Source organism: Kogia breviceps, chromosome 3, assembly GCF_026419965.1.
Source record: "Kogia breviceps isolate mKogBre1 chromosome 3, mKogBre1 haplotype 1, whole genome shotgun sequence".
Classification (NCBI taxonomy): domain Eukaryota; kingdom Metazoa; phylum Chordata; class Mammalia; order Artiodactyla; family Physeteridae; genus Kogia; species Kogia breviceps.
Window position 1 is genome coordinate 9,096,770 of NC_081312.1, and position 25,588 is coordinate 9,122,357.

Here is a 25,588-nt window from a genome sequence, read left to right on the forward strand (position 1 = left end):
TCACCTGGCCAGTTCCAACCCCAGCAGGAGTCCCTCCTCCCTGAAACTGTACCCAGCCATCCAGCCAGAGTCCCTTCCCTACTTCCCGTGCCCCGTGGTCACAGCCCAGCCCCGGAAGCCTCCTGCTTCCTTCTCAGGATCTGCCGCCCCTCATCTACCTTCTGAACAGGTAAGCAGGACCTCAGGCATTACGAAGGGTTGCCTTCCGGTCAAAGGAGTCCATTCTATGTGGAATACTGCTCCTCTCCACCTAGTGTGACTTCAGTCTGCAGCTCTTCATCACAGAGTGATGTCAGGGTCATGACACAAGTAGGATGTTAAGTATCTAATATGAGAATTATATAAGAAAATACTACTTTTCCTATTTTTTATTCTCTGATCACAGTCTTCTTACTCGGCACTAGACAGATAAGCGTCAGGTACCACACGTGCCAGGGTGTGCATCTTTTATCATTTTAACCCTATAGCCTTGCATGGTGCTTGGCAGTGTAAAAGTTCGGTCTGTTGAAGCGTCAAAACATCAGAGCAGGAGGAACATCAGTGATCAGCCGGTGGCCTCATTTTAGGAGCAGGTCCAGGAAGAGGAAGAGTCTCATTTGGGGCTAAATGCTTGTGTCCCCCAAATTCATATGTTGACGACTTAACTGCCAACGTGTGTATTCGGAGGTGGGGCCTTTGGGAGGTGATTAGGGTGAGAAGAGGTCCTGAGGATGGGGCTTTCATGATGGAATTAGTGCCTTTTTAAAGAGAAGAAGAGAGAGTATTCTGTCTCCACGTGCACGCACCCAGGAAATGCCAGGTGAGGACACAGCGAGCAAACAGCGGTCAAGCCAGGAGGAGGCCCTCAGCAGACACTGGATCTGCCAGCACCTTAATGTTGGACTCCCAGCCTCAGAACTGTGAGAAATAAACATCTGTGCTTTTAGCTGCCACCAGCACACCACACGGAGTCTGTGGTGTTCTGTTAAAGCAGCCCGAGCAGACCAAGACAGTTCTTGTGCAAACTTCTCTTGTTCATGAAACTTTGGCCATCCCTGGGAACTCTGCTGAGGGCTGCAGATACAGCAGTGAACAAAGCTAAACTGCTCTCATGCAGCTTTCATTCTGGAAGAAGAAGAACCAGAAGCTTGGAACGTGCAAAATCCTACCATGAAAACAGAACACAGTAACCTGGTAGCAAGTTAGGTCAGGTGGTGAAGGAATTCCCACCTGTGTAGGTGGCCTTTGAGATTGAACCTTGAAAATGAGAGGGATCTAGATTCTTCCTAAATCAGGGAGGAGAGTCCCAGGACAAGGAGATGCAAGTGCTGTGCAGGTTTAATTTGCTACGGAGGGCTTCTCTGGTGGCACAGTGGTTAAGAAGCCACCTGCCAATGCAAGGAACAGGGGTTCGAGCCCTGGTCTGGGAAGATCCCACGTGCCGTGGAGCAACTAAGCCCGTGCACCACAACTACTGAGCCTGCGCTCTAGAGCCTGCGAGCCACAACTACTGAGCCTGCGCTTTAGAGCCCGTGAGCCACAACTACTGAAGCCCGTGAGCCACAACTACTGAAGCCCGTGCACCTAGAGCCCGTGCTCCTCAATGAGAGAAGCCACCGCAATGAGAAGCCTGCGCACCGCCATGAAGGGCAGCCCCCGCTTGCCGCAACTAGAGGAAGCCCGTGTGCAGCAACGAAGACCCAACGCACCCAAAAACAAATAAATAAAATTATTTTTTAAAAAAATTTGCTATGGAAACAAACAGCAAAAGATATTCTTCTCACTAAAAGAAAATGCTTTTTATGAGCATAAGTGGCCCTAATAAATTAACTATAAATGCAATGCAGAATCTGTTTTCCACAACAAGAATGACTTTGGGGTTGTGGCTGAGACAGCTGGGTGGACAGTGGCGGTATTGAAGTGGAGGAGGTGTGGGCTCAGGCAGAGCAGAAACATCCAGAGTTCTGTTGTACCTGCGTGAGGCTTGAGATGCTTGTGACACCTCCAGTTGGCGAGTCGATAGGCTGTTGATTGAATATGGATCGAGAACTCAGGTCAGGACTAAAAATATCAATGTAGAAATCATTAAGATATCAATAGCAGTGAAAGCCAGGGGCCTGACCTAGGTTCTTCTTGGAGAGATGGTGGCATCTTTGAAAGCTTGGAAGCAAGCATTTCCAGAGGGCCACTGTGGTGGGCTGGGGAGCACGCCGATGAGGGGCTGAATAGAGAGAAGTGGGCATCAGATTTGGCCACATGGAGGCCGGTGGTGACACCGTCAGGGAAAGTTTGCTGTGACAGGGGCATGGCCCGGTTGGGGTAGGCGTAGGAGGGAAGGAGGGGCAGCCCTTCTAGGAGCTTTGCTGTGGAGGAGCGTGGCGTCGAGGGGGCTTCAGCGGGAGGTGACAGAGCCCGTGTGTGCAGCCCAAGGCAAAGGTCAGCAGAAAGGAAAAGCTGACGAGGCAGGGCAGAGAGGCTGTAGTCAAAGGACCAGCATTCCTGAGGAAGCTGAGCGAGATGGGCCCAGGCACAAGTGTATGTTCGCATCTGACAAAGAGCTTGAGCCGTTGTCAGTATCACGCCAGTCTTGTTTCCTTTCCCCCCACACAAAGTTGGGGTTTGTGTTTTTGCTGAAGTATTTTAAAGGCTTTATAATTTCCCCCACAAGTATTTCATGATGTATCTCCACAGAGAAAACTTTTTATTCCTGATAGCCTCAATACCATTGTCACCCCTAACAAAATTAACTATAATTCCTCAATACATCTAAAGCCCAGTCTGTTTTCACCTTTCCCCAGTTATCGCAAATGTCTTTCTGCAGCTGGTTTGAATCAAGGCTCAGACTGCGTGTGGTTGATGCATCTCAAGTCTCTTGTGATCTATAACCCACTTCCTTCCTTAGAACAAACCAGGTAAACTGTCCGGTAGACTTTCTGGATTTGGTGGATGGCATCCCAGAATGTCCTTTGATATGTTTCTCTTCCTCTTATTTCCTGTCTTTAGAGACTTGATTCGATTCTGGTTTAACTCTTTGGGCACAGATGCCCACAGGTGGTGCTGTACGCCGCTCACTGCATCAGGTCAGGATGCGCATGATGTCAGGGTGCCGCTCTGGGTGAGACCGATCTATCATCCGTCATGACGTTCGCCGTCAACCTGTCATCTGTGCCTTCGGCATCTTTATGATGTGCCATCATCCTATCCAAGAATATGGTCTTCTCTTTTATTTAATTATACATTTGTGTCTTTCAGGAATGTTTTATAGTTTTAATCATAAAAGTTTTGCATATTCTTTTTCTTTCTTTTTTTTCTTTATTTGGCTGTGCCAGGTCTTAGTTGCAGCACGCAGTATCTTCACCGCCATGTGCAGGATCTTTTTTTTTTTTCAACCTCTTTATTGGAGTATAATTGCTTTACAATGGTGTGTTAGGTTCTGCTGTATAACAAAGTGAATCAGCTATACATAAACATACATCCCCATATCTCCTCCCTCTTGCGTCTCCCTCCCTCCCACCCTCCCTATCCCACCCCTCTAGGTGGTCACAAAGCACCAAGCTGATCTCCCTGTAAAAGTTCTGCATATTATTGTGGAAACTATTCTCATACATTTAATTTACTTTTTGTTATCGTAATGGTGTCTTCCCTTTCATTATTTCTTTTAATAGGATATTGCTTGAGGGGTATATGTGTATGCGTGTGTGTATAAAATAGCTATTATTTTCTGTATGTCAATTTTATATTCTGCTATATTACTAAAATATATTATTATTTTTTAAATTGAAATATAGCTGATTTACAATATTGCGTTAGTTCAGGTGCGTAACAAAGTGATTTGGTGATACATATATTTATATGTATATATCTATATTTTTTCAATTTTTTTCCATTATAGTTTATTACAGGATATTGAATATAGTTCCCTGCGATATACAGTAAATCCCTGTTGTTCATCTGTTTTATATATGGTAGTGTGCATCTGTTAATCCCATACTCCCAATTTATCCCCCCCCCACTTCCCCTTTGGCAACTGTAAGTTTGTTTTCTACACCTGTGAGTCTGTTTTGTAAATAAGTTCATTTGTATTCGTTTTCAGATTCCACATATAAGTGATATCATGTAATATTTAGCTTTTTCTGTCTGACTTCACTTAGTATGAAAATTTCTAGGTCCATCCATGTTGCTACAAATGGCATTATTTCATTCTTTTTTATGGTTGAGTAATATTCCATTGTATGTACATATATCACACCTTCTTTATCCATTCATCTGTTGATGGACATTTAGGTTGCTTCCATGTCTTGACAGTTGTAAATAGCGCTGCTGTGAACATTGGGGTGCATGTGTCCTTCTGAATTAGAGTTTTCATCTTTTCTGGATATGTGCCCAGGAGCGGGATTGCTGGATCATATGGTAACTCTATTTTTAGTTTTTTAAGGAAACTCCATACTGTTCTCCACAGTGGCTGCACCAATTTACATTCCCACCAACAGTGTAAGAGGGTTCCCTTTTCTCCACACCCTCTCCAGCTAAAATATCCTACTATTTACAGTAGTTTTAATTTATTCTTTGGGTATTCCAGATACATGGTGATAGCATCTGCAAATAGAGATATTATTACCTCTTCCTTTTTAACTCTTATTGTTGTAGTTCCTTTTTCTTGTCTAATATCTCCAAAGCTATCATAAGTAGTAATAGGCATTCTTTTATTTTCTCAACTTTATTGGGAAGGCCTCTGGAGTTTCCCTGTTAAGTATGATCCTGTCTTTGCAGCTTACATATTTATATTTTATCAAGTTAAAGAAGTATCTTTCAATTCCTATTTTAGAATTTTTAACTTGAACAGGTATTGAATTTTGTTACATGCCTTTTGAAGTCTAAGGAGATGATTAGATAATACTTTTATTAAACTCTATTAGTATTATATTGATATTAGGGTATTGACTCTTTCTTACATTCTTGGAATGAACCACACTTGATCATGATGAATAATGCACTAATGTATTGGTGGATCTCTTTGCTAATATTTTATTTTAAATTTTTGTATCATAGTTAAAATGGTCTGAATTTTTTTCTTTTTTCCCCCCTCTCAATCTCTGTCAGATTTTGGCATAAAACTTATATTCACTTCATAAAAATAACTTAGAGGCTTTTCTTTTGTTCTACCCTGTAATACTGTAAACTGCATTAGGATTATCTTTTTTTTTTTAGCTTGGAAGAATTCCATTCAAGCCTGGTGCTTTTTTGGAAGGAGCACTTCTTCTACAACTTCCTGTTTCTTCTATGGAAATTGGCTGTTTAAGCTTTTTATCTATACTGGATTCAACTTTGGTTAAATAAATTTTCCTAGAAGAGTATCCATTTCATCTAGGTTTTATATTTTATTTTCATAGTTATTCAGAATAGTCACAGGAATTTTAATATTCTCTCTGGATTATTATTGCCCCTTGTCATTTCTTATTTTGTCTTTTTTGTGCTTTATCCCATTTAGTAAAAGTAGGTTTGTCTAGTTTATTTCCCCAAAAGCCAACTTTTTGACTCATTTATTAATTCTCTTTTGTTCGTTTTCTATATCACTGATGTCTGGTTTTATCTTTAATTCTTTAGTTATATATTTGTTTCTGTTGTCCCTTTTCTAGCTCTTTTGAGTGTTTATTTTCTTTTTAAATTTTTATATAGATATGTAACAGGTTTACTAAAATATAATTGATGTACCATACAATTCACTCTTTCAAAGTATACAATTCAGTTGTTTTTAGTATATTCACAGTTTTACAACCATCACCGTGTTTGCCTATTCTGGATATTTCATATAAATGTCATCATACAGTATGTCTTTTTCTGTGACTGGATTCTTTAGCATAATATTGTCAAGGTTCACACATACTATGGTGTATATTAGTATTTAATTCATTTTATGACTGAATAATATTCCATTACATGCATATGCCCTATTTTATACAATCATGGACATTTGGGTTATTTCTACTTTTTGCCTATTATAAATAATACTGCTACAAACATTCACACACTGAGTTTTTGTGTGGACATGTGTTTTCATTTCTCTTGGTTATATATGTAGGAGTGGAATTGCTGAGTCATATGGTAACTTTTTTTAACTTTTTGAGGAACTACCAGACTGTTCTCCAAAGTGGCTGCACATTCCCACCAACAGTGTATGAGAGTTTCAACTTCTTCACATCCTGTCAACACTTGTTATCGGGCCTTTTGATTCTAGCCATATAGAAGGTATAAAATATCTCATTGTACTTTTGATTTTGTATATCAAAAATCAAATGGCATGGCCATTTGTATATCTTCTTTGGAGAAATGCCTATTAAGAGCTATTAAGATCTTTTTCCCATTTTTTTATTGAGGTTTAATTGACATAAAACATATTAGTTTCAGGTATACCACATAGTAATTTAATATTTGTACACATTGTGGAAAGGTCACCACAATAAGTCTAGTTAACATCAGTCCTCATACATAGTTAGATTTTTTTCTTGTGTTGATAATTTTTACTCAATTAGCACATTTCAAATGTGTAATACAGTATTATTAACTATAGTAACCTTGTTGTACATTAAGTCATCATGACTTATTTATTACCCATTTTAAAAAATTGGGTTATTTGTTATTAGCAAGTTATGAGTTCTTTATATATTCTGGATTCAACTTCCTTATCAGATAAAATTTACAAATATTTTCCCCCAATCTGTGTATTGTCTTCTTACTTGTTGATGGTATCTTTTAAAGCACAAAACTTTTTAATTTTGATGAATCTAAATGTATCTATTTAGATAGATACATTAGATACAATAGATACATTAGATAGATACATTAGACCTAAATGTATCTATCTAATGTATCTATTTTTTAATCACTTGTGTTTTTTATATTATATTGGGTTGGCCAAAAAGTTCATTTGGGTTTTTAGTAAGATGTTATGGAAAAGTAAGATGTTATGGAAAAACCCAAACGAACTTTTTGGCCAACCAATATCTAAGAAGGCTTTGCCTAACCTTCACAGTCATAAGGTTACTCTACATTTTCTTCTAAGAGTTTTATTTTTGTTTTGTTTTTTTTTTTTTGCAGTACCGCGGGCCTCTCACTGCCGTGGCCTCTCCCGCTGCGGAGCACAGGCTCCGGACGCGCGGGCTCAGCGGCCATGGCTCACGGGCCCAGCAGCTCCGCGGCACATGGGATCCTCCCGGACCGGGGCACGAACCCGCGTCCCCTGCATCCGCAGGCGGACTCTCAACCACGGCGCCACCAGGGAAGCCCATCTTCTAAGAGTGTTAAAGTTTAAACTCTTACATTAATGTATATAGTACACTTTGAGTCAATTTTTAGGTATGTTGTGAGGCAGGGGTCCATGTTTATAGCCAGTTGCCGCTGCGCCATTTGTTAGACTTCTTCCTCCCACTGAATTGTCTTAGCACTCTTGTCAAAAATCAATTGACTGTAAAAGTAAGGGTTTATTTCTGGATCCTCAGTTCTATCTGATTGATGTACATATCTGTCCTTATGCCCATACCACACTGTCTTGATCACTATGTCTTTGTGGTAAGTTTTGAAATTGGGACATGGGAGTCTTCCAACTTTGTTCTTCCTTTGCTTTGGCTGCGCAGTGCAGCATGCAGGCTCTTAGTTCCCCAGGGATTGAACCCACGCCCCCTGCAGTGGAAGCAGAGTCTTAACCTCTGGACTGCCAGGGAAGTCCCTGTTCTTCTTTTTCAAGATGGTTTTCATTACTCCATATTCCATACTCCTTGAATATCCATACGAATTTCAAGACTAGCTTGTCAATTTCTGAAAAGAAGTCAGCTTGTATTTTGATAGAGGCTGTGTTGAATCTGTAGATTAATATGGAGAGAATTGCTGTCTGTATTAATCTGCTTAGGCTGCCAAATCAAAATACCATAGATTGGGTATTTTGTTTCAATGGTTACCTTTATACTAATATCTTAGGGTAATATTATTACTCCTTCTTTAAAAATGCTATCTGTTATAGCATTGTCCAAAGAACTTGCTATAATGATGGACATGTTCTGTACCTGTGTTCTCTAATGTGGAAGATGTACTGGCTACATGTAGTAGCTTATGGAGCACTTGAAATGTGACTAATATGATTGAGAAACTGAATTTTATTTTACTGAATTTTATTTACTGCTAATTAAAATTTAAACAGCCAGGGCTTCCCTGGTGGCGCAGTGGTTGAGAATCTGCCTGCCGATGCAGGGGACACGGGTTCGTGCCCCGGTCCGGGAAGATCACACATGCTGCGGAGCAGCTGGGCCCGTGAGCCATGGCTGCTGAGCCTGCGTGTCCAGAGCCTGTGCTCCGCAACGGGAGAGGCCACAACAGTGAGAGGCCCGCGTACCACCAAAAAAAAAAAAAAAAAAAATTTAAATAGCCAGGACTTCCCTGGTGGTCCATTGGTTAAGACTCTGTGCTTGCAGTGCAGCTGGAGCAGGTTCGATCCCTGGTCAGGGAACTAAGATCCCACACGCTGAGTGGCATGGCCAAAAAAACCAATTTTAAATAGCCATGTATGTCTGGTGGCTACCATGTTGGATGGTGCAGGTCTTTTGGTTCCCTACTATGAACATTATTGAAATTAGTAACCTCTTCTTCCCCTCCCTTCCTCTCCCCAAAGTATCTAAAGTAATACCCATTTAGTGCTAAATAATACCTTTGAGGCAACCAGCAAGCTTACTTTCTACATAATCTTTCCCTGCTCTCCCCATTTTTGATAGATGAATTATGTCTTCATTATTGGAGGATATAACATAGTATTTTTCACCCTTGTGCCACTAGTCTTCATTCTACAGTTACATATGTTCAGTGCTCACAAGTAGTTCTTACAAAAAGCTTCTCTAAAGAATTCTTGATTGTCTGAAACTTATTGTTTAGTAGATCGCTCAGGAAGGGCACACAGAAGTAATATTCCCTGATTCCCTCAACTTCATCACAGCTTATCTATGTCTTTTATAACTGAAGGTCACTTTGGCTGAATAAAATCATTATTGGCTCACATTTTGTTTCTTGGGTATCTGTACTTTGTTACTCCATTTACGCCCTTATGTTTTAATTTAAAAGTATTCCATGAAGGTCTAATCCCATATAAGTTACTTGGTCATTTTACCTTATGCCAAAGGATTTCAATTCTATAAAATCTGATAATTTGAATAGACTATGTCATGGAGTTGACTGTTCTTGGTTGTATGTCCCAGGTACATCATGTCCTTTTTAAATACACAGGTTCAAGTTATTTTTTGTTTGTTTTATTTTCAGGAAAGTTTTTTAAAAATAGTTTTGTATATTTGTTCTACTCCACAGCCTTACTTTTCTGAGGTTGGGGGTGGGGGGGGGGGTTATTATGTATATGTTGGATCTTCTTTGCCTGTCCCCTATATCCATCACTTTCACTTGACTCCTTTGGAAGAATCCTTCTTCTACTGATTTTTTTCTACTTTCTACACTATTTTTCTATTTCTGTCCTCGTTGCTCTGCTGGTTTTTGTGAGGGGCTTTGAGGAGATTGGGAAGCAATGGCATTGTTACTAAATTGCCCTGATCCTTATTGTGTTTTAAAGCTACTTTGTTAGTGTCACTGTATTTTGCTTAAAAAACAAGTTTATATACAAAGGGGAAATGTCTTTAGAAATATACTAATTCTAAAAGATTCTCCCCCATCTTTTTATACCAAACAAGATATCTTGAACTAGTCCAGTTAAGTCATTGTCAGTGAGTGAGTCCTCCTAGTTTTAGTGAGTGAACCTCCTAGGGCAAACACAACTTATAAATTGTAGTGAGACATTTTCCAAGAAAATGCTGAACATTCATAGTTTTGAGGTAAAAAATCAATAGCCCTTGAAACTATTAAATGGAACATTTCAATAATATGGGAGAGCTCTTTGCACTTCTCAGTAGTCAAATTTATAAACTCAACTTTGGCACCTGGTCCAGATGATACGGGACTTTATACAGCAGCTTAGTTGGTTAAGATGCCAGTTACCTGGGCCCGTGAACTTGGAGAGCTGAAAAGCCTAAAATCTCGGGAACTTTGTGCTGCTCTGATCGGATGGTGCCTCCCCTCAACACTGGCCTCATCAGCCCACCAACCAAGGGCACCAAGAAGCCATGTCCATTTTACCACCTTTTTGGTTGGATTGTACTGGGTTAAATATCTTGAGTGTCTCATTCCTACTGATCCTATGACTCTTGAGGGCCATGGATAAACATTTAGCATATCTTATAGAAGAATAATAGACTTGGATCATAAGTTCATAATCCCATCTGGTTCACTGTGAAATCCCCTGTGTTTGATGTGGTGTGTTTGTCATCTGGGGCACCCCATCCTTATAGACAAGACTTACTTTAGCTCGACCCCCCCCCCCGACCTCCATGTAACACGTCACTATCCCTCCAGAGATTTCATGGGGTCACACATCTGCCCACCACCCCTTACCTCAAGTTCTAGCATCTGCTGATTTTCCTTGGTTTATGGGTAATCTCCCATCCACCCCATGCCTGTTCCATGCATATCACCCCACCTCCCACTGGGCACTGCTGTCATTCCTTTACCAGAGGGCTGCAGGTGACAGACATTGGGGGCATGCTTGGAGTTAAGTGTGAGGGTTTGGGGAGGTTTTGGGTTCAACACTCAGATTATGCTTTAAAGTGGGATATTGAACACTCTGGTTTTGTAAAGCCCCTTAGCCAGTGTTAGCGCATTACCAGCCCCTCCGCACTAAGCCCATCACCTCGTCTTTCTGGGCTCCTCCCTCCTTCACAGACCCCCCCCCCCCCCCCCCCGTCTTATAACTAATCTTTGAAATGCTAACAGTCTTACCTTATTATGCAGAACAAGTTGGTTCTGTTTGACTTGGGGCTAGCTTTTCTGAATTCAATGCCCCATCAAAGTGTTTCTCGCTAAATAAGGGATGAACTATTCCAAGGAGAGTCTCTCCTAGGAGGCGGAGCTGCTGTGGTTAATTTCGGGTTTTCTATTTTCTTTCTTTTTCTGCTTCCTTTCTTCCTAGTACACCTGCTCAGAATGTTTGAGTTGGGAAGGGAGGGAGGAGGGGGAGAGAGTTCAAATGAACAGGACTCAGCAAGGAACACTTTCTGGAAATCAAGTGAGACTCAGTCTGCTGAGAAATGTCCTGGGGTGTTCCAGGAGAGGGCCAAGGCCAGGAGGAGGGACTGAGGCTGGCCCAGGACTGAAAGCAAGCCTGCTTGACTAAGTTAAGAGCCATTCTGAAAACCTACCCCTCAGGGATATATTATTATCATGATGCCTCCTTTACACACAAGAAAACGGGCTTAGAGGGATTACCTACCTTGCTCTAAACTAACAGAGCTAGTAAGTAGCAGACCTGCATTCAAACACAGGCATCCTGGCTGACGTCCATGCTCTTATTAGTCACCAAGATATTATACAGACTTGGAAACAAACACGCTTGGATGGAAGCCCAGTCCACCTCTTACTCAGACCCACAGTAAAATGTTTCACTTCTCAGAGCCTCAGTTTCCTCACTGTAGTAAGATAGGTGCATTGAAACCTATCTCAAAATGTCATTTTGACTATTAGATCAGCTAAAAGCTGGAAGGTGCCTGGCACATAGTAGATTCCATCAGTTGTAATATTCCTCCTTTACGAAATTTTCTGTGTTGAGTGGAAAGTATCATTAACAGCGTTCTTAAGGGGAAAAATTTAAAACTTTCTAAGATAGTTTTACCTTATTTAAAAAAAGAATCGTGAAAAGTTGAGGGACAAACCAGATGTCTATGCCTGTTATTTTTACTAATATAATTTAAACAGGAGGGAAGGAATGACTTGGTCTTCAGCTAAAGAGACGAAAAATATTGCAAGAACAATACAATTTGCTCCATTAAAAAAGAGTCAAACAATTGGTTTATTTGAGGGGCTCACCTTAAAAAACATGACATATATAATCACAAATAATTAGGTCGATTTTTGATCCAAGTTACAGCTGCCTTTTTTCAACATTTCTACGTCCCTTGGAGACTGTTTAGCAGGGTGACAGGCACCCCCATCCCTGGTTGCTTCAAGCTACCTAAGAATGAATTTATCCAGGTGTTAATACCACAGAAGGAAAAGGTAATCTTGAAATAAACCTGTATTGTTAGCTTTGTAGCTACTTAAAACACAGGTCTTTGTATATATGAACAAAAGAATAAAACTTGTGTATTATGCATTTTTCCCTCTCACGTTTCTAGAAATCCTTTTAGACACAGATTTGTAAGTATCGCATCCTGACTTTTCGCTAATCCCAGTATTCTTTAAATGTACACAGCCACGGGAGTCTCCCCTTATCTGTGGTTTCGCTTTCCATGGTTTCAGTTACCCACAGTCGCCTGGGGTCAGAATATATTAAAAGGAAAATTCCAGAAATAAACAATTCATACGTTTTAAATTGTGGGCCATTCTGAGTAACTTGGTGAAATCTCACACTGTCCTGTGTAGGACATTGAATCATCCCTTTTCCAGCATATCCCAGCTGTTAGTCACTTAGTGGCCATCTTGCTGATCAGATCAGTTGTTGCAGTATCACACTGCTTGTGTTAAATAAAATACCCCTTATTCTATTAATAATGGCCTCAAAGCACAAGAGAGTGATGCTGGCAATTCGGATACACCAAAGAGAAGCGGTAAAGTGCTTCATTTAAGCAAAAAGGTGAAAGTTCTCAGTAACGAAAGAAAAAAAATCATACCACTAAGCTGTACAGTAAGAAGGAATCTTCTATCCATGAAATTGTGAAGAAGGAAAAAGAAATTCATGCTGATTTTGCTGCTGCATCTCACACTACAAAAGTTAGGGCCACAGTGCATGATAAATGCTTAATTAAGATGGAAGAGGCATTAACTCTACAGTAAGATATTTTGAGAGAGAGACCACAGTCATATAACTTTTATTACAAGATATTATAATTGTTCTATTTTGTTATTAGTTATTGTTAATCTCTTACCGTGCCTAATTTGTAAGTTAAACTTTATCATAGGTATGTACATATAGGAAAAAACATAATATAGAGAGAGTTCAGTACTATCCGCGGTTTCAGGCATCCGCGGCCTTGGAGCACATCCTTCACGTCAGTGATGCTGACACAGGAGGCTCCTATGCATACAAATTAGACCACCTGTTGCTGCCCATCATCCTTTACAGAAAGGTGTCTTTCCCTGTGTTCTTCGGGACAACCTCTCCTTTGTTTATCACTCGAAGTCATTAACATAATCCCTAGTAGCTGGTTTTCGTCTTCAGCTCTGGGCAGATGGGGAGCTGAGAACTCTCCTCTCACCGTGCACCAAAGCCAACCGTCAAGAGTTGTTAGATCCAGACTTCAGGAGCCCACACCACAGATCCGCAGCCCACTGGTGAACGCATGGAAACACACATCCAGGAGCCACGCGGAGGACTTGGAGCTCGTGGGTGTGAGCACGCTGCGGCACTCCTGGATGTGCCCCGGCAGTGATTTTAAACATTTCGATGTGTTTCTGCTCTCTTGGTTCCCTCACACGCCAAACCTCTGTCCTGGATGGCCTGAGACAGCTACCTCCTGGAGGGAAGGGCGGACGTAGGCTTTGTTCCAAGGACATGGAGAGAGATCAAAGGCTTTTGACATTTGCAATTGGATCCCGCAGCAGGACAGCACCCTTGCCAGCCAGGCTGCCATCCTGTGAAAGGATTTCCAGATTGTTCTTGTCCTCGAGCCATATTAGCAACAGAGCTCCAAGACCTAGGAGGAGCAGAGGAGAGCCTGCTGCCTTTCCCGCCCGCCCCGAGTCAGGGCAGGAAGGGGAGGGAGGGAGGGAGGAGGGGAGTCTTGCCCAGTAGGGCTCCTGGAATCCTTCCTTGGGTGTGGCTGGGTTGCAGGCTGCATCCCACATGTCCCCACCCATCTCAGGCCAAGGGGAGGGGCAGGCGAGCTGAGGGGAGGAGGGTTTTTTAAAGAGCCAGTTTGTCAGATCACAGGAGCTTCTAAGTGGAAGGGGCTAAGCCCCAGCCCCTGCTCTCGGGTCTCCCTTTCCTTAACCACTCCTCCACGGCGGACTTGAGCTGTGACCACAGCGCTCCCTCCGCTTCCCTCTCCTGCATGCATGCAAGTGGTTTTCTAGGGCAGTGGTTCTCAACTGGGGAAAATTTTGCACCCCCCCCCAGTGGTGGTGGGGGGGGGGCATTTGGCGATCACAACTTGGTGGGTGGGTTGGGCAAAGGGCTACTACCAGCACTTGATGGTCAGGGACCAGGGACAGTGCCAAATATCCTACAGTGCACAGGACAGCCTTTCATGACGAAGAATTATCTGGCCCAAATGTCCACAGCGCTAAGCTTAGAAACCCCGCTCTTGGTAAACACTCGAGGCATGGCTCTGTGTGCCATTTTACAATTTGATAAATGCTTCTGAATTGTCCGCCAAACCTCCAGGGTGTCTATAACAATCCACTCCCACAACACGTGAGGCTTAACTTCTGCCCAAATCGAGGATACACATTTCTGAATTCTGAAATCTGCACTTCCCAACATTCGCCCATTTTTCCTTTCTTAGGGAGTTCTAGGAGTTCTCTATGTATTCTGCACTCTAGTGCTTTGTATCTAGTCCTGATATTTCCACCCTTGCCTTTTGAGCATCTTGTCACACAGAAAATGCTGAATTTGAGCAAGTTCATTGTCTCCCACTGTCTTTTGCTTTCTCTGTCTGGTTTGAGGTGTTTTCTATCCCAAGATCATGAACATATTCCCCTGTGCTTTCTTCAGTAATTTTACGGATTCATTTTTCAGGTTAGGACTTTAATCTGTTGGTGATGTCTTCTTGTGACGGGTGTGAGGGAGCGAATTCCCTCATCTTGCCGCCACCAAATTACTGCCCTGCCCTGCATCCACGCCGTCCTCTTCCTCCCTCTGGTTCCAAGGGCAAGACCCGTCAGGGCCCCCGACTCTACCTCACCCCTCCCCGCTCAAGGACTCTTCCCTCTTCATCCAGGACAGGCTGGAGCATCACCGTTTGTGAAAGCTCACTCCCGCTAATGGTTCTCCTGCTGCAGCTGCCACAGTCTTTGCCTTTTCACAGCCCAGCCTCACAAAGAGCCCACCTTCCACCCCCTTAGCCTCTGCCGATGTCCTGCTGCTGAAATGGGCCAACCCCAGCTTCCTTCCCTGCTTGGAAAAACACTAAAGGGATAATTACAGTTCTACCTTCGGTGTCAGCTGCCGCGCGTTTCTACAACAGGAACCAGTTTAAGATAAGCCCCGATTCCGCACAAAAGCTGAAAAACGAGCAATGAAGTTTAATTACCCAGCACCGGGAGGCGACCCTCAGGGACCAGCATCACTTTCTGGGGCTGGTGGACGGATGGAGCTGGAGACCCACAGGCCAAATCCGTCCCTCCACACGCCCCCTCGTGCAGATGGGCTAACTGAGGCTCAGGAGCTAACACCCTGCCCAGCACTTGATCTACTCCTGGCCAAAGTGTCAGCAAAAGTGACATCCAGGGCTCATCTGAGTCTCGAGTCCAGACCTGGCGCTCTTCAAGCCACTCCCTGCCCGAGGCCAAGAAGAGCCGAGGGCAAGTTTCCAATTTTAGGCTGCACTGGAGGCTTGGGGCTCTGGCTGGGCACTGGGTCTGGTGGGCATGGAGGGGGGGTTTTTGGGGGAGTGGTACCTGCAAGATTGGCATGAGGGACACAGAGGGGGAAGAGGAGCCATGGCAGGTCACCATGAGCGCAGACGGAGGGAAATGGGAAAAATGCAGAGCGGACAGGGGGCCCGCTGCCTCCGCCCCCACGAGGAGGCCCTGGTAGGTGTGCAAACCAAAGAGCAAGTGCATAAAGATCCTCCTAAAGGTCACAGGGCCAGCAGGGCCTGGGAGAAGACAAAAGGTGACAGTCAGGGAACCTCAGAAGAGCCGGCTGGGTGGCCCGTCAGAGCAGGACCTGGGTAGGAGGGCAAAGCCCCACTCTAGGCCCTCAGTGCAGTTCGAGCTGCTGCCAGCCTCAGGAAGAAGGCTCTGTGGGTGGATGCGGGGTCCCTGAAGGCCACTGCCATTGACTGGACTTGTGGCGCCCCAGTGCCGTGGTCGGACCCAGAGATGCACGTTCACTGCGTCCAAGCTTGATCACGGCTATTTCCAGGCTCTGTGGTTTCAGGAAAATCATTCCAGCTCTCAGAGCCTGTTTGCTCATCCGTTACACGGGATGTTAATATGTACACCGCAGAGAATTCTTTTGAGAATTAAATGACGACCGTTATTCAGTGTTTTGTGAACATACTAGGGGTCTGTCCACGGTGGAAATCACATCCACTGGGGTTGGGAGGGGGAGTAAACGGGTGGCTACGTAAGAAAAGCTCAGGGAACAGCCTGAGGGCAAGGTGACCAGCGTTGCCTTCCTGTAAAGAGGAGCGTCCTCCTCGCTAGTGTCTGCTGTCCACACTGAGAGGCTCCAGGCCTGACCTGCCAGCCCCGTCAGCGGCTCCCCCTTGGCAGACGTTTTAGGATCAGCTGCTCCATGGAGTTGATCTGCAGAAGCGGGGAGCGGTGATCAGAGCCCCTGGGAGACGCTCTTCTATCCAAATGAAGCAGATGGGAACCCGGGTTTGTGGATTTAGGGGCCCGGGGAAGGGATCGCTCCCATCCGTTGCCCCACTTTGCACACCTACAGTCACTACTGAATGCCCACCCCCCTCACCTGGGCCACCGCGCACTCGCCTGGCCGTGGCCCACCGTTCCCCAGAGTCTTAAATCCGTCGCTTGGTACCTTCGCGCGGGTGGAGCCCCCACTGGAGGGACAGCCAGAACACAAGCAGATAGCTGGGGGACCTGGGCGTCTGGGGGTGCACTGGCATCTGCCACAGGTGGACCGTGATGCTGATTTCATGCCGAAGGGACCAGAGAGGAGGGGGCACATCAGGGATGGTTGAGCTGCACACAGCCTACCAGGGTCCTGGGTCCCCTGGCCCAGCTGGTGGGCTGCCCAGGCCAGAGGTCGATGGGCATGCTTTTCGAATCCCACACCCAGAGCCTCGGCACCATCCCTTGGGGGTTTTCCTTGGACTAGTTCTCTCCAGGCCTCCTCGTACCATCCTCCCACTGACCTGCACCCCACTCACCCCACCACACCCTGAAAAGTTAGCCTCTGTTCCCAGCCTGTCCGCAACACCGGGCCTACACAGATTACTCTCTTGGCCCTCTGTCTTGGCCACTTCCATAGTTTTAAAAATTAGATATCTAAAAATAAATAAATAAAAAAAAATAAGATATCCATAGACCTCAGGATCTGGGAGTGATGGGTTTTCCCTTAAAAATATTTTATAGTCTTGATCATGGCCATCACTACTTGTTGTGAACATTAAAAGAAAAAAAAAATCAGCCAATCCAGAAAGGTATAAAAATGAGGGAAAGTCACCAGACAACTGTAACCAAAGCTCCATATGTTTTGCAACTAAATGGAGAGTTCTTTACAGAGTTTTCTATCAGAGTATTTGTCTTTGTGCTGAACATTTTTCCGAGCTAAGAATCTAGCCCTTTATCAGTCATACATGTTGCAAGTTATTTTTCTCAGTTTGTTGTCCTAACTTTATGAGCTGGTTTTGCAAGAGGGATATTTTTAATTATGCGGCAAAATCTCTTTCCCTTTGGATTCTGGCTTTAGATCAGGCATCAGCAAAGTATGGACCCAATCTGGCCCGCCACCTGCTTTTGTAAATAAAGCTTTATTGCAAATAAACAAACACTTCTTCCTTTGTGTGCTGTCTTTGGTTGCATTTGCACTACAAGGGCAGAGTTGAGTAGTTGCTATGGAGTCTTTACCATCTGCAAAGCTGAAAGTTTTTACTATCAGACTCTTTACAGAAAGTTTGCTGATCCTTGCATTCGACCATGCTCAGAAAGCCATCTCCCATCCTAAGACTGCATGTGAAAACCCAGATCTACTACTAAGAAATAATCATTTTAAATTGTGAAAACAATGCCCAGGCTCCAGGTTCCCCTGCCCCACTCATGGCTAAGTTATTTGAAGAATCCATTCTTTTCCCACTGAACACTTTGGTATGCTTTTAAAAAAACGTACTAAACTATTTTGTCCAGAATTTTCTGCATATGCTTTATTGGGTGGAAAAGACTCAGTGTTCTCAACCAAAAATTTTCTGGATTACCTAGTTGAAGATTGCTAGGAAATGTGTTATATTGTTTTAAATGACCGTGAATTGTTCATTTAATACCTGGATAAGTATTTACCATATTACCCTGAAGTATTTATACTTTATCCCTCAAAGCTGGGCTGTGATCCAAACCCCTAGTTTAGAGCAGCTGTTTCCAATCTGAGTGATCATCCTTATCACCTGAGGAGCTTTTAAAACATAAAGGGTCTTAGACTCCACCCAAGGCTCCTGAATCCGTTTCCAAGGTGGGATTCTAGAATGTGTTACCTCTCAAATGCTCGCTCAGGCCATTCAGATGGTGAGCTGTGTCTGTGACCTCCACAGAGGTAGATATTTCCCATTTTGCAGATGAGGAGCCTGAAGCCAAGGTAGATTTTATACTGTTGGCCCGCCTGCTGCTCTAGGTTACAGTGCTTTTGCTTGTGCTTGTCCTGTCTCCTTTCTGATCCTGGACAACTCCTACTCATCCTGCAGAGCCCACCTGCATAGCCGCCCGATGTGTGAAGCCTTTTCAGCATGCACTAGGGGCAAGACTAGGCCCTGAGCTACCTCTCTCTCAGCCTCCCCACGGAGGACTGCGTCATCTCCTGTAGATAGGCTCTGCCTGTGGCCCCTCCAGGTAGGGGCTCCTGGTCAGCACACTCAAACCCACACAGGCCGAGTTTTCCAGCGCAGTGAGAACTGCATCCTCACTGCATAGTATGCAGGGCCCCCACGGGCTAAAGTCCATGTACCACCCTTCCCCTGCCTCCCCTCATGCCCCACGACTTACTGTGCTGCCAGGGGAGCCTCTGCCCAAGCTCTGTGGGAGGGACTGATCCGCAAGGCCACAGTCACCCAGGTCCTTCCCTTCTCATCTTGGTAGATGCCAGGCCTCCGGAACCACAGGCCACATGGGGGTGACCCAAGGGGCGGAGAAGCTTCTGCTTCCATTGCAAGGCTGTGCCCAGGGCAGGCCTCCAGGCACACGTGGAACCTCCCAGGTGTTCAGCCTCCTTAAATGGACTGGCTCCCGAGTGGGGTGGGGCCGGTGATCCTGGGGGTGGGGCCAGTGAGCCTTGGCAGGGCCTGCAGGGACCGGCGAGCCCAGGTGTGAGGGTGCAAGGGGGTTAAATAAGGGGCAAAGCCAGAGCGTGGAGGAGCCCCCTTGGGGGCAGGCAGGAGTGGGGCCACAGAGCAGGAGTCGGGGGAACTGGGCCCACCTGCCCGGAGGTGCACAGACTGGAGTCAGGAGCCTCAAGGGCCGGCGGATAAGAAGCTCCCCGGGTACAGAGCCACCCCAGGCCTCTGCGCAGGGGCAGTTTGGTTCCTTAAGATCAACACTCCGCTGCTTCCTCTGCAGCCTGTCCCTGGCATCCTCTGCGCTTGCCAGGCCTTATGCAGACCTCCGAGCTCCAGATTCTGAGTCCGCCCCGCGGCCGTTCCTTCAGCAGGACCCCATTTGCGGACGCTTGGGGCAGTGAGCTCAGTGCATTCTTGCCCCTGGAGACAGCTGCCCAAGGAACCTCCTGGGCAAATCAGCCTCCCTCTCCTCAGAAGATGAGCCAGTGCCCCGGGGGCATGTGCAATCGGGATCATATAAAGTGTGAGGGAAACCAGGCCACAGGAGGGAGCGTGTGTGGCCATCTTGCGCACCCTATCCTTGACCATGGGGTCCAGAGCACCCGCTTGGCCCGGTCATCTTATTAGCTCTGCTTTGCCAGGAGGCCACAGACACAAGAGGCAGGCCCACGTGGTAAGCACCCTGGGCTTCTGATGAATGCAACGTGAATGTGGTCATTTTCTTGTTGAAAACCGCAAGTGTGATTCTTCTTATTCATCTGAGGATGAGCAGTGAGATGACGCTGTTCCTCTGGGAAGGTTGATATGAGCGGCACATAGGATTCCTGCCTCTGAGGAACTCACTGTGCAGCTTCTGTGGAGGCCTGAGCCTCGTTTCACAGCAATTGCACCTCCTTCCCTGGTGTTTTCCCTGCTGTCGTGGGACTGGAGTGGCCGTAGGAGACAAGGAGCATGACGGTCTTGAATAACATGATCACATACATGGAACCACATACATCTACATCTGTTACCATATTCTATTGGTTAGGAGCAGGTCCTGCCCCCACTCGAAGAGGGTGACGGATTATACAAGGATGTGGATATTAGGAGTCAGGGCTCAAGGGGGTTCCCCAGAGCCTGTCTGCTATGAGCACAAACCCCACTGGGTGACTATGAGGATGAAATGAGATGGTGTGTAAAGAGCAGCGCTTGGCACACAGTGGGTACTCGAAAAATGCCAGGCACTAGCTCTGCTCCCATCTCGAGGCTGTCTACTAGCCATACTGGTATCAGAAACTAGGACCTGAGCCCCTGCCCCACACCCTGTCCCTCCATCATAGAAGATGTGCCTTAATATTGACCTTGCAGGGGGCACCTTCCACCCCCAATCCTAGTCTCCCAACACACACACACACACACACACACACACAGCGCGCGCGCGCGCGCGCTCTCTCTCTCTCTCTCTCTCTCTCATTCTTTGCAGAAACTGGAACCCTGCCTCTGACCCAGGGCTTTGCCTTGGGCCCCACTTCCTGCCTGACAACAACTTCCCTGATGCTGGATGGATAAGGTAGACTATGCACTACATCTTCTTGGTGTTTGCAGTAGGCCTGGAACATAGCGGGTGCCTGATGAATGTCAGGAAAACTAAGCTCTTGTTGCTGATGGCCTCGCGCCTGCTGCAGATAAGTCGTGAAGAACGATATAAAGAGCACGTCTTTTGGGAAGAAGACACTCAGGCTTGGCTTTACGTTCTGAAACTTACGAGCTTTGTGATGGCAAACATGCCGCTTGACCTCTTTGAGGCTCATTTCCTCGGTCTGTGAGGATTAGAGATGACGTATGGACACGTGTGCTGTCATGCCTGGTCAGGCTTGTTCTTGATCAGTAGTGGTGTGGAAACATAATTATTAGCATCTCCCTTACCCATGGTGCTTCGAGAAAGGAAATAAATCAGAAAGAGATATTTTCCTTTAGGAGAAGAATTAACTGTAGTACAAAGACACTAGAAAGCCATCACTTGGACCTTCATTTGTCCAGAACAAAAAAAAGTTGTCTCGGCTCTGAAATGTCTGTGGGACCTTCTCGGTTACAAAGCTTGTTAGCTGAGCTATTTGGACTAAAATCAAAAGTCGCCGTTCAGATTGCATTTTATGACACTCGGATTTTCTTCTGGTGTTCACCCTCTTTAAGTTTCCTGACACGCAAGGTCCAGGAACGTTAGAGATTTCTCCACTGCCTAGAGGGTCTGTATCACTTTTAAAAATATAAATCATAAATCATATGATATCACTTATAAGTGGAACCTTTAAAAAACGGATACAAGAGAACTTATTTACAAAACAGAAACAGACTCACAAACAGAAAACAAAGGGGAGACGTCAGGGGAGGGATAAATTAGGAGTTTGGGATTAACATATACACATACTATATATAGATAATAATCTATAAAAATAGATAATCAACAAGGACCTACTGTATAGCACAGGGGAACCCTGCTCAATGCACTGTAGTAACTTATATGGGCAAAAATCTGGAAAAGAACAGATATATGTATATGTGTAATTGAATCACTTTGCTATACACTTGAACCTAACACAACATCATAAATCAACTATACTCAATATAAAAGAAAAATTTTTTTAATATGTAAATCAGTACCCTATATTCTGTGTAGACTGGATGCACACTTTACATTATGGCCCACGGCATATAAAACATGGCAAGTGTAGGAGATTACTGAGAATGTGTACGTGAAGTCAGTTAAGATGTGAACGTTCAGGATTTTTTCCTTGTTGTAGTTCTTCATGTCTGTCCCTGTGTCGCCTCTTGCTCTGGGTCCTGTGTTCCCCGTCACTGTGCATCAGTCCATCTGCTTTCAGGTGGTCGAGGGAGCAGCTTCCTCTGCTGATTCTCCCTGTCTCATTGATTTTTAACCAACCTCTATGCATAAAAGTGCTTTGTACTGTTTCAGAACCTGAAACACAACCCAGAACACAGCAGTAGCGATTGTTATTATTATTGTTATTGAATCCCTGTGTATTGGCTGTTCTCGGACAGCGGCAGTCACCCTTCTGCTTAGGTGTCAAACTTACCTCTTTGCTGGTCTCCCTCCCTCGGCCTTCTATCACCTGGCTTCTATGAATTCATTCAACAAAGATTTATGGGGCCCCTGCCTGGTGCTGGGCACGGCCCCAGGTGCTGCAGGTTCAGGAGTGAATGAGACAGACGCGTCTCTCCCGTTCCAATTACTGTCCATTCTAGTGCGGGCGGCAGATGATAAAGAAAAGACAACTGATATAAGTCTGGATAGTGGTAAGAGTTCTGGGGAAAATAAAGCATCATAATGGATGGAGCATGGCGGAGGGAGGGGGCTCTATGTCAGACCACGGGGTCCAGGCAGCCCTCTCTGTAGAACTCCGTGACCTGGAGGAGCATCTTCCCAGGATGCAGCAGGCGGCATGAAGATGTCAAGGGAAGGGCTAGCCTGAGGTGCTGGAGGACCAGAAAGGCTGCGCTGAATGGAAGAGTGAGCTCGGATGAGAGTAGGAGGTGGGAATGGGCGGCAGGTCATACAGGGCCCCAGAGGCCAAGATTTCATTCCATAAGCCATGAGAAACTGAGGAGAAGCATGAGTTGGCTGTGGATAAGAAGGTCAGTCTGGCTGTTGAGTGGGGAATGGACTGTAGGGTTTGAGAGCAGGACCCAGAGAGCCCTTGGGAGGAGGTTGCAGTGGTCCTGGTAAGAGGTGCATGGCCTGGGCTAGAAAGGAGGAGGGGCTGGGTTCGGGTCACGTTTCGGAGGTCAAGGTGATAGGACAAGCTGGTGGATTGAGGAAGGGTGTGGCGGAGAGAGAGGAGGGGCAGCCGACCAATATGTGCTTGGCCAGCCTTCCTGGCCTCCTCCACTGGGCCTGGTCTTCAACTCTGTTCTAGAACCTTCCTGGCTCTACTCCTCCCATTCTGGACATTTCAGAGCCCCTCTCTCCTCCCTGCTGCCCCCTCACCTCCCCAACTTCTCTTCCGACCAACTCGAAGAAGGAGAAGGAGGAAGGAGGGGGGAAAGAACGTGTCTAAATTCTGCAACAGCAGCTGCTCCTGGCCCAGTGTGACAGCATCTGCGATGTAAACCCGCAGTCTCTCTGGATAACACAGGAAACAATTACTCAAGCAGATGAAAATCTCTTATTCCTCTCCTTGACAGCTAGCAGCTCAAGGAGCCTTTACTATGTCAGTCCTCAGTCGAGATAGAAGCTAATATTTTCCATCTGGAGTCTCTGGGATAATATAAGGCAGCTCCCGGTTTAATAATGAGCTTCCAGTGTTTGGCTGGGCCACAGAGCTACGAAGCGGGGGGAGGAGGGAGGCTCAGAACAGTGAGAAAGATTCCAGGAAAGTACATCTGAGAACTGCAGGGGGAAAGTTATTTCAAAGTTAGGGGAAATCAGACACGGCGCCAGCATAGTTACAGAGACAGCAGAAGGGTCCCGGGAGACAGGCTCCAGCAGACAGACCCTGGGCAGGACAGGATCCAGAACTGGGAGCCGGGGTCCTGAGTTCCGAGCTGGGGCCTCATAAATCCATTTATTTGTTCACTCATTCAGCAAGTGTTTCCTGAATGTCCAGGTCCTGTGTAGATTCTACATTACGCTCTGGTGGTGATGGAGGTGGAGGTATTGACAAATAAACAGAAAAATACCAAATGCAGGGGCATGAGTATTATGATAGAAGAAAGCAACACAGATTTGGGTGCTGCTGGCCAGAGCCCAAAGGAAAGAACATTTTAGCAGAGGCCTTAGGTGAGCAAAGGTAGAGGGAGTGGAATTCCAGGCAGAGGGAACAGCATGTGCAAAGGCAGAATGGCAGGGTTTGGGGAATTGTTAGGACCACAGTGTATGAAATATGGGTTGGACAGTGTGGTAGGCAGCTTCTAAAATGACCCCCACCTCCAGATGTTCCCACCCTAGCAGCGTCCCCTCCCCTTGAATGTGGTGTGTCCTGTGACTTGCTCCTAACCCACAGAATACAGGGCAAAGGTGACATGATGTATAGGTTATACATAACGTGATTCATTATTCACTCACTCATTCATTCATTCACTATTGTGAATGATCTATCTTCACAGCGGTTATGAGACAGGCTGGGACCTGGGACCTTTTGCTGCAGTGCTTGCACGTGGACAAACCTCTCATAGAGCAACAAAATACAAAGAAACTATGTATGCAACTAAAACTAACTGTGTGCATGCTGCAGTTGGGACAAATTCTGGACAAAAGGTACAAAGAGACCAAAAAACCCAACTACCGGTTCTCTGAGCCTGGCCTTTTCATGCTTCACAAATAAACAGAGGATCAACCCCGGAGGAAATGTTTAGCTGGAGAGAGTTGCCGCAGTTCTTGTGTTCATCTCCAGGACTGTGAGATGTGTTGACTGAAGACCTGACGACAATAACCCTGGAAACAGAAGGGGAATTCTTATAAATCACAAAGGAAAATAAATAACTTCACCCGTGGAGGGAAAGAGACAGATTGAGAAAAGGGACTTTGGAAAAATGCTGCCTCTAGATAGCAGTCTTGTGGCTCTTGGTGTTCCGACCGGGTGTCAGGCCTAAGCCTCTGAGGTGGGAGAGCCAAGTTCAGGACATTGGACCACCAGAGACCTCCTGGCCCCATGTGCTATCAATTAGCAGGAGCTCTCCCAGAGGTCTCCATCTCAACACTAAGACCCAGCTCCACTCAATGAGCAGCAATCTCCAGTGCTGGACACCCCATGCCAAACAACTAGCAAGACAGGCACACAAACCCACACATTAGCAGAGAGGCTACCAATAATCATAATAAGTTCACAGACACCGAAAAACACACCACCGGATGCAGCCCTGCCCACCAGAAAGACAAGATCTGGCCTCATCCACCACAACACAGGCACTGGTCCCCTCCACCAGGAAGCCTACACAAACCACTGAACCTACCTTACCCAATGGGGGAAGACACCAAAAACAACAGGAACTACGAACCTGCAGACTGCAAAAAGGAGACCCCAAACACAGTAAGTTAAGCAAAATGAGAAGACAGAGGAATATGTGGCAGATGAAGGAGCAAAGTAAACACCCACAAGACCAAACAAATGAAGAGGAAGTAGTCAGTCTACCTGAAAAAGAATTCAGGGTAATGATAGTAAAGATGATCCAAAATCTTGGAAATACAATAGAGAAAATACAAGAAATGTTTAACAAGGACCTAGAAGAACCAAAGAGCAAACAAGCAATGATGAACAACACAATAAGTGAAATTTAAATTCTCTAGAAAGAATTAATAGCAGAATAACTGAGGCTGAAGAACGGATAAGTGACCTGGAAGATAAAATAGTGGAAATAACTACCGC